This window comes from Artemia sp. Qi Xiang Cuo, unplaced genomic scaffold (assembly GCF_049724085.1).
Source record: "Artemia sp. Qi Xiang Cuo unplaced genomic scaffold, ASM4972408v1 HiC_scaffold_3018, whole genome shotgun sequence".
NCBI classification, from domain to species: domain Eukaryota; kingdom Metazoa; phylum Arthropoda; class Branchiopoda; order Anostraca; family Artemiidae; genus Artemia; species Artemia sp. Qi Xiang Cuo.
In genome coordinates this window covers 314,727-323,680 of record NW_028300413.1, presented here as the reverse complement: position 1 = coordinate 323,680, position 8,954 = coordinate 314,727, and the positions used below count along the sequence as shown (strand labels likewise).

Sequence of the window (8,954 nt, the reverse complement as noted above, 5' to 3'; positions counted from 1 at the left end):
CCACCTTCATTTGCTGTGACTTGTTTGTATTCAAGACGTTTGAACAAAAATAGCACAACTGGAAGAAAGTCCCCCCCCCCAGCATATATCCTGGGTACGAATAGACTAATGTAGCACCAGAGAAAAAAAAAACCCTGATGGTTTTAATGTCCATGGTACTTCAAACCTTCCTAGCCCTAAATCATAACCGACAGTAATGCCAACAAAATAAAACTTAACCCTTCCTAACCCTAGTCAAGGACAGCATAATGGGAAATAATACCAACGGCGTTCAGTTATAAATTCATCAAGTGGAAAGATCCTTAATGACCATGAACATTAGCTATACATTCATATGAAGCAAAAATAAGATCATTACGAAATATGGTAAGAAAATTAGTGAAAATGAAATCATGAATACAATTATCACGCAGATAGTTTTGATAATAAACTATATTTACCGCAGGGCTGCCTTTTACGACATTGAACCCGATTGAGTGACAACTCACAGAAACCGACCTTCATCGTAAATGATATTTGTAACAAATGATGCAAAAACAAGTTTTGACTTAGTTCGCCTCCTTTGGATTTTAAACCTGTTAAAATACTAGTACAGTGTCCAGTTTGCCGCCAAAACTGTTATAGTCGTTGATAGTGAAAGTGGATAATAACGCATTGGTATAGTCACACACAATATGGTAAGAAAACAAAGAACCTTTATAAACAGATTCATCTTTGGAGCGTTCAGCATTGGAGGCTTATCTGAGAAAGAAACTTATGAAAAAATGTACAACGTAAACATTTCTCAGGACGTTTGTTAATGGTTGTGAAAAAAAGATACTGGAGGATTCAGGGGGACCCTGGCCCCCTCCCAAGATTTTTTTTCTGGCGCCCTCTTTCCCTGTTTTTCTTCACTCTTTCTTAGGATAAATGTGTGGTACTGGCCTAGAATCCGGTAAGTGCGCGACAATTGTATTGCAGATCTTTATGGGAACAGGTTTTCGCTGCCTTTTGAGGTATAAACAAATGGTTTCTCACTCCGGGAACTATATTTAAACTTTAGTTTTTGGGGGTTTAGGGGGGACTAAAAGGTACCTAGGTTGGGTTTGATTATGTTTTGTTACGGATTTAATATATGCTATGCTTTACCCCCCCCCCCCCCCCTAATGGGCAAATATATAGCCCAAATTTGTTTCTGAACTATTATATTTTCATCTTATTTTGATTTATTTCATTAGCATTAACGAAACTTCACTTATCGCGCACTTACCCGATTCTAGACAAGTACCAAATGTGTCAATTATTGGCACCTTTGTCACATTGCCCCCCCCCCAGGATTTTGCTCAGAATCCGCCCCTGTAAAGAGGTTTTCAAAATAACGTTTTACCTTATTTCTCTGCTACAATTTTTTTAAAAGGTAATTATTTGGTGGCTGATCTCTGCCGAAGGAAACATGCGAAACAAATAAAAGCAGCACAATTGGATTCCTTAGGGTGTAAAAATAGGTTTGAAAATTAACTTTAACAAAACTCAGGTGCTAAGACTAGAAATAAGTGAAGGTTAAAAGGTGATATTGAGTAACGAGAAGATGGATGAAGTGGAATGCTTCATTTACCTAGGGAGTATTATTGGTAAAGATGGTGCATACTGTGAAGATTTTAAAAGTAGAATAGCCAAGGCACAGGGTGTTTTTTTTCACATTTGAATAAAGTTTGGAAGAATATGAGGATAAGTTTGCGAAGCCAGATTAGAATATTGGAAGCTACAATGATGACTTTGGTCAAGCATGGTTCTAAAGCATGGGCGCTCTGAAAAGAGGAGGATTTGCTAAATGTTTTCTGGAGAAATTGCCGACGGATTTTTATGGCAACAGATTGAATGACCATATTTCAAAAAAAAGGCTGTAAGAAAAATGTGGTTTCATTTTGCTTTCTATGGCTATAATGAGAGAAAAAGGGTTAAGATGGGCACGTTCTGCGGACGAAGGATGGCAGATTGCCAAAGGTTGTCCTTGTCCGGCAACTGTCTAGGGACAGACGAAAAGCAGGTTGTTTCCGAATTGGGTGGGAGGATATCGTAAGGGAAGATTTAAAAGAAATGGAAACTACTTGGGAGGGTGTAAAGAGGGAGGCTTTGAATAGGTTGGAATTGGAGCCACAGTGAGTTGTTAGCAGCAGTATTAGCATGATTACTTTTCCTATTTCTTAATAATATACCTGTATTTCTCCGTTAATTAAATGCCGTCATAGGTGAGAAGGTCTTTGTTGAATGGGTTTTCCACAGTCTCCACACAATGCAACCTAGTATATACGGGGAAAATTAGGGGACTGTATATCGGAACATCAGAAGATGTGGTGTGCATTGTCAGAAAAGCAACCAAGATACTTGGGAATAGCATAAAACTAAGGGTACTTATCTGTTAGGCAGTACACACTGGAGAATCTGGATCTACAGATACGGGGTTGAAACAACTCAGACGCTTGGGAGATAGATAGGATACATATAATCTGGGCTGTATATTTGCATATTAGCGGGGTTAAGTATAGCAACTAAATATTTAATTAAAATATAACTACAATGTATTTTCCCATTGAGCCGAAGCTAATTCTATCCGAGTAGACATCAATAAACCGGTTATTGTCTGATTTTATAGATCCAAATTCTCGAGTGCGTACTGGCTAACAGGTAAGCTGGCACGTACGCACCACGATTTCTTTTTTATTTTCCTATCATTTTCTGATACTTCTCACAGAATAAGGGATTTGAAGGATTTGGGCCCCCCAGTAACAAATTCGGTACTTAATTAGTAGCCGGGCAACACCCGAGAAGTGAAGTTTGGTTAATGCTAATAAAATAAAACTAAGTATGATAAAAATATAATAGTTTAGAAACAAATTTGGGCTATATATTTGCACATTAGGGGGGGGGGGGGGTTAAAGCATAGCATATATTTAATATGTAACCTAACCTAGCTACCTTTTTTGCCCCTTTAACCCCAAAAAACAAAAGTTTAAATCTTTGTCACGGAGTGAACAATAACTCACTATGCAGCGGAAACCTGTTTTTCAATGGTATCTTTGGCATTCTATATGCGGTTCTTCTCGCCTGTTGCCTACTAATAAAGTACCACATATTCATGCGTACGTGCCTGCGTACGTACCAAATTAAAGAACCAAAAGTACTACTTTTATTTACTCAGCAGCGGCCAGAAGTGGCCAACCACTTTCTTTTGGAAGTGGCCAACCACTAAACATTTACCTTTTAAAATAACATTAAGTGAGATACATGATAAAAATGCGGTTAAATTTATCGCCAGATTGAAGAGAGATTCTCAAATTGCATATGCTTCATTAAATGGACATGGTTTCCATGACCTTAATAATGTTTCTAAAACTGCTTAAAGTCTAAATCCTTTTTGGCATGAATGTATTCCTAGCCAAGGAGTCTTCTGGGGGGGGGGGGTCTTGATGTTAATTGTTGTTGTTACTTTCATGTATGTATGAATGTATTCGTTGTTAACGAGCTCCAACATTTGAAGCCAAATGTTTTTCATTTTTTGTCAATTCCTTTGCTGACCTTTTGGCGAATTTTAGATATTTTTGTTCTAATAAAATGTTATATGGAAATAAAATTCTAATCTATTCTAAATCCTATTTCAAAAGAAACGACCAATAATCCTCTAGAAAAATCATACACGGCCTAAATAACTTTCATTCAAATAATGTTCTAAAATAATAAAAATGTTCCAATAATAAGCCAAAACATTCTAAATGCTTACTTCAGGCTGTATTTTTTCATCAGTTTCATTGTTTAAGATTACTATGGAGAAATAAGTCAAAATAGAGTCAAAGAATTAAGGTAAACCCAGAGAGAAATTAGTTCCCTATATGTAGTTTCATGGAAAATATTGCTTATTTTCACGGGTTTTCGTCTGTGACGCATTTTTGTGCACCAAAGAACACCATTCCTTAACCGAATATCAGAAAGAGGTGCAAAATAGCTCCACCTTCGAAAATCTGATTGGTTTTCTTGTCTTTCTGTGTGAAATTTTAAGCCAGTTAAACCAACGATCAGTTTTTGAGTCACAACATTTTTAAAAAATAAGTTCTCTGCTTTTCAGTCATAAAACGTTATTTCGGAAACCTTTCAATAAAGCTTAGCGCTACAAACAGAAACACTGGAGTAAAATTCTCATTCTTCCGAGAAAAATTCATGCTCTTCATTTTGAATTTAATACGACATAAATTTATTAGACAGAAATAATTATGGAGCAGACTACAATTCATTCAAACTTCTTTCGTGAATGCTAGCCCTAACAAGCTTTCGGGAGAAAATCTGAAATTTGTTGAATCTGACACTTCATTCCCCCCCCCCAAGAAATATAATGCTCTTAAGAATCATCGCCACTTACCAGCGAGTTTACGGTATATGAATAGAATTTGGAATCCTCCCAAGGACCCAAAGTGTCATTTTTTCTGGGGGCTCTTCAAAAAAAATTTACCACATCCCAGGAGAAATCATTAAAAATCCAATAGTTTTGCGCCTGCTACTAATTTTGGGACTTTCAGTCATTAATTTGCCTCACATAGCCAACTGGGTATATATTTTTTTTAATATGATAGTTTGTATTAGAAAAGCAGTGACCACAGCTCAATCTGAGGTTATCCATACCTTTTTTTTGGGGGGGGGGGCAGGCTTTGGGGACAGACGCGCGCGTGTTAATTTATTACAGATGGTAAAATTCGTTAATGCCCAATAAAAATAAGCTGATTTTGTGACAGATATTGGAAGTCGTGACATCTCTAGATAATGGACGAACGCAAAAAAATAGGGGGCTATGGCCTACAGCCTCCCAAAATCCAAATTATCCTGGATTTCTGCGTACTTCTTATTCAAATTATAAAATAAAATAAGTTTGTTTTATTACTGTCACCTGGTTGTTTTATTATCCCCCCCCCCGCTCGAAAAAGTTCCTGCGGATCTGCCTGCTCTGTATACTCAAAATCAAACGAAGCGTGACAATGCACGCACCTGACTGGGGTTGAACAACTGAACCCCTGAGGTACTGTTGCATTAGCTGGTACCCACGCAATATACGTTATAGAAAAATGCTAAATGAAACTAGTCAAACGGGTATCTGTCAATAGAGTATTGGATCGCAAACCATGGTTTGTCATTGTATTTACAATATTCAAACTATTTCTTCTTGGGGCTTAGGGGGGGGAGGTACGCAGGTTAGGTTAGGTTGCGTATTTAATATATGCTATGCTTTACCCCCACCCCTTAATGTGCAAAAATATAGCCCAAATTTGTTTCTAAACTATTATATTTTCATCCTATTTTGTTTTATTTCATTAGCATTAACCAAACTTGACTTCTCGTATGGGTACCAGCTAATGCAACAGTACCAGTAAGAAATACCTTCCCAATATTAGTCCAACGTACCCCAAAACATTGACCTAAAATGAACTGTTTCGGTCATGGAAAAATCTACTCCCCTTTTAAGGGGAGCGTGGCCCCCTTAACATGTGAGCATGGCCACCAAGAGAGGCACAAGCGAGCTTCGGGTTTACTCCCCTTTCACCCTATGTAGCATCCTACAATAAAAAAAGTTGTTTCTTGACAGAAAAAAAGAAGAGACAAACAGCAGTGCAGTTCATCCTCTCTTAAGAACTAAACGCTATAGTAAAAAATATCACTCTTTGTTATAGTTAGAATATTTGTATTTATTCAATTCACAGTTCCCTTCCAACGTAACTCCATCCCACCTCCTCCTTCTGGTAAAAATTTACAGTTCTGCCTTATGATAAGGAGACATGTTAAAAAAAACAATTCTTACTTTAAAATATGTATAATGATCCTAGTTAACATATTATCCAAGTAGAGAACCTTTATCCTCAAATCTTTCCTTTTTTTCCAACTTAACCAAAAAAAAATATGATTTTTCCCATGCTTTCGACACAATGTGTAAATCTTTTGAAATTTTTGTTATAATCTTTTTTTTATAGATGGCGTTCAATCCCCATATCAAGTTCCATTTAAAGAAAACAAAAATTTAAAATACAGTTCTGAATATCACATTATGACATTGATGAATATCTTAGAACCTATATATTAACAGAGTATATAACCCCACCCCCTAATGTGCAAATATATACCCAAAATTGCATTCTGAATCTAAATATAATCTTCATTTGCATCACAAATGAATGTTACCCCCACCCCCATGATGTCCAAATATATACCCTGATTTGGATATATTTAGGGGTTGGGGTAAAGTTCCTTTGGTTATATTTGGTTATAAAGCCGTATTTAGGCATTATGAGGGAGGAGGATATCACAAAAAATTGCCATTCGAATTTACAACCTGGATGTACATATTGTTGATACTGCAAATTGAATTTTACTGCCTAAACTCTAAAATCTGAATACCTAATAATATTTTTTATAAATTTCTTTTTATTCATTTAATTTATATATTTAACTATACTTCTATCATATTTTTATTGATATTTAAGAAGATAATTTCGGAGACCACACTGCCTTCCCATGATGATAAATAAAAGTTCAAACAGGGATAAAATCCTTTTAATAGACAGTGTTTCACAAACAGTGACAAAATTTCACGAAAATACTAAATATTTCGGTCACATATGCAGTGACCAAAACGTTCGAGTTTGGTCACTGCAACCAAATGTCGGAAGCTAGCCTTGAAAGAGGCTAGCTTCCACTCTAGCTTTGAAAAGAATTAGAGTATTAAACAATGTTCAGTTTTATTTTATTTCGTATATAATCCACTCTTATTAATTGTTTTAGTTTAGTGTTACTACTTATGACGGTCACTGCACATATGACCGAAATATTTAGTACTTTTGTGAAATTTTATCACTGTTTGTGAAACACTGTCTATTAAAAGGATTTTAGCTTTATTTGAACTTTTATTTATGATATTTAAGAAATTCTCAGCAATTCAGAAGAAGTTGAGATTGGGGGGGGGGGAGGCGAAACCGAGCCCCATGACCCCCTTGGATACCTCCCTGTCGTGATTCCAGAGTGGAGTAAAGAGGTAAATAATTTCTGAGACACAACTGGCTAAGCACGACAAAATGAGAAAAAGTAGGACAACATAGAAAAAGAAGGTAAATCACAGCCTATGAAAATAAAATGAAAAAAATGCAAATATTTTGGCCAAGACCTTTGCATAAAATAAGCAATCCAACTATGCTGAAATTCTAATGTAGTGCAACCTCAAATAAGGGCTAATCAAAACATAATTTCGTGATCATCTCAGGCTAGTAACAAAATACAAAACGTTCCAGAATTATGGATGTCTTGGACATTTAAGCCAAAATCCAAAGATGACTTGGCAATGCATGGCTTTGACGTCATACATGTATGGCTTTGGCTTTGACGCCATACATTTATGGCTTTGGCTTTGACGTCATACGTCATGTTTTTGTCATATTCCCCTCCCTAAAAAAACATACTGTCGATCCAGCAAATAGAAGTTTTCCTGCCTAAACTCTAAAATCTGGATAACTAATTATATATTTTTTTCTAATTCCTATTTATATATTTAATTATATTTTATTGATATTTAGGTATCCGTTAAGCAGATGTCAACTGCTTATTTGGTGATAGTCATAGCAGCCGTAGGGATTTGTCACCCCCTAGTCGACGAAACTAAGGAAAGACAGGCAGTTAAGACCCAGGTAGCTGAAGACAGAACTTTGCTATTGGGTTTGATTGGATTGATAGCCTACCTGAGGAATAGAAACCGAGACCAAAACAATTCTTTTGAAAACGAGGATTTTGGACCAGTCCAACCACCTCAGTTTAATAGTTTCAATAGAGGATAATATGTAAACAAATTATAAATTATATTTATGTTGATTTTTTAATATATATATATTTTTTTAGTTTTTTGCCTTTGTTTAGGTAATCGATACTATGATTTTCAAAAGGGAAACAGAGCAGAACCTCAGTCTCTTGACCTGACTTATTTTTAAATCAATCTACTCCCAAGAACTTTATGGCACAAGTTTACATTCAGCATATCATGGCGGGCGCACCACCAAGCACACTGTCTACTGAAAATGCAGTGTTATTCAACGCATGTTGTTCTTTAATGCCCTAATTCAAGTGCATGTGTGTTGTTCTATCACTAAAGGTAGTGCTTTTTTCCCTTTACTAGATAATTCTTACAAGTGGATTTTTTTTTCTATTTTCTTTCCTCTTTTATATTCAAGATATTTTGTCAAATCACTCTCTAAGAACTACACCCAACCAAGACTCTGGAGAGGTACGTCACGTTACGTTCATTTCTGTAGAAACCTTAGTGGGGGGGGGGAGTAAATTTTTCCACTAAGGCGAACACACAAAAAAGGGATCAAGTTCACGATTATTATTTTTCAGGAAAAGGTGGGGGGCAATAATCAATTTCATTATAAGCACTGATAGAGATTAATTATAGTCTAGAAATACTCTAATTAAAAAAAGAATTTCTTTTAAGAGGTATAGGGTAAAACCAAAGTTTGATAGGCTTTCTACTCGTAGGCTACTATAAAAAATTGATGCTGTACAAAAAGGTTCTAAAAGGAATTTGTGAAATTTTTCTCATGACAGTCTTGCTGAAAACTAGTTTCTTAAACTTTGGTTACAAAGAACGATGGTAATCTCGTTACTGGGCTGCAGCTACTGCTACAACTTTGAAACGGCAGTGAATGGGATACACTACAGTGGGAAACACAGGCTCAACAGAATTCGCAAAGGTAAACTAACAGAAAAAAGATTGAAAATAAAATTTGGCCAAAGAAATTGCAGCTATTCACTTCTTATTTGATCAGAGGATTTAAGTAGATGTTAAGAAACTACTACAAGTAGGTTGCTAGATAAATTAAAATATCATAACCTATTTTTAGAGGCAGCATTACGAATAAAGATTAGCAGGACAAGGGAAAGCAGGGGTGCCAATT

At 35.9% G+C, this 8,954-nt stretch overlaps 1 long non-coding RNA gene across 1 annotated transcript; it reads left to right on the top strand.

Annotated features, from left to right (window-relative positions):
• Positions 1-489: 489 nt before the first annotated feature.
• On the top strand, positions 490-7,898 carry LOC148938710 (uncharacterized). The gene is made up of 2 exons (XR_016143643.1): positions 490-677; positions 7,581-7,898. It is a non-coding gene; the product is annotated as an uncharacterized LOC148938710 (long non-coding RNA).
• The last annotated feature ends 1,056 nt before the right edge of the window (positions 7,899-8,954 follow it).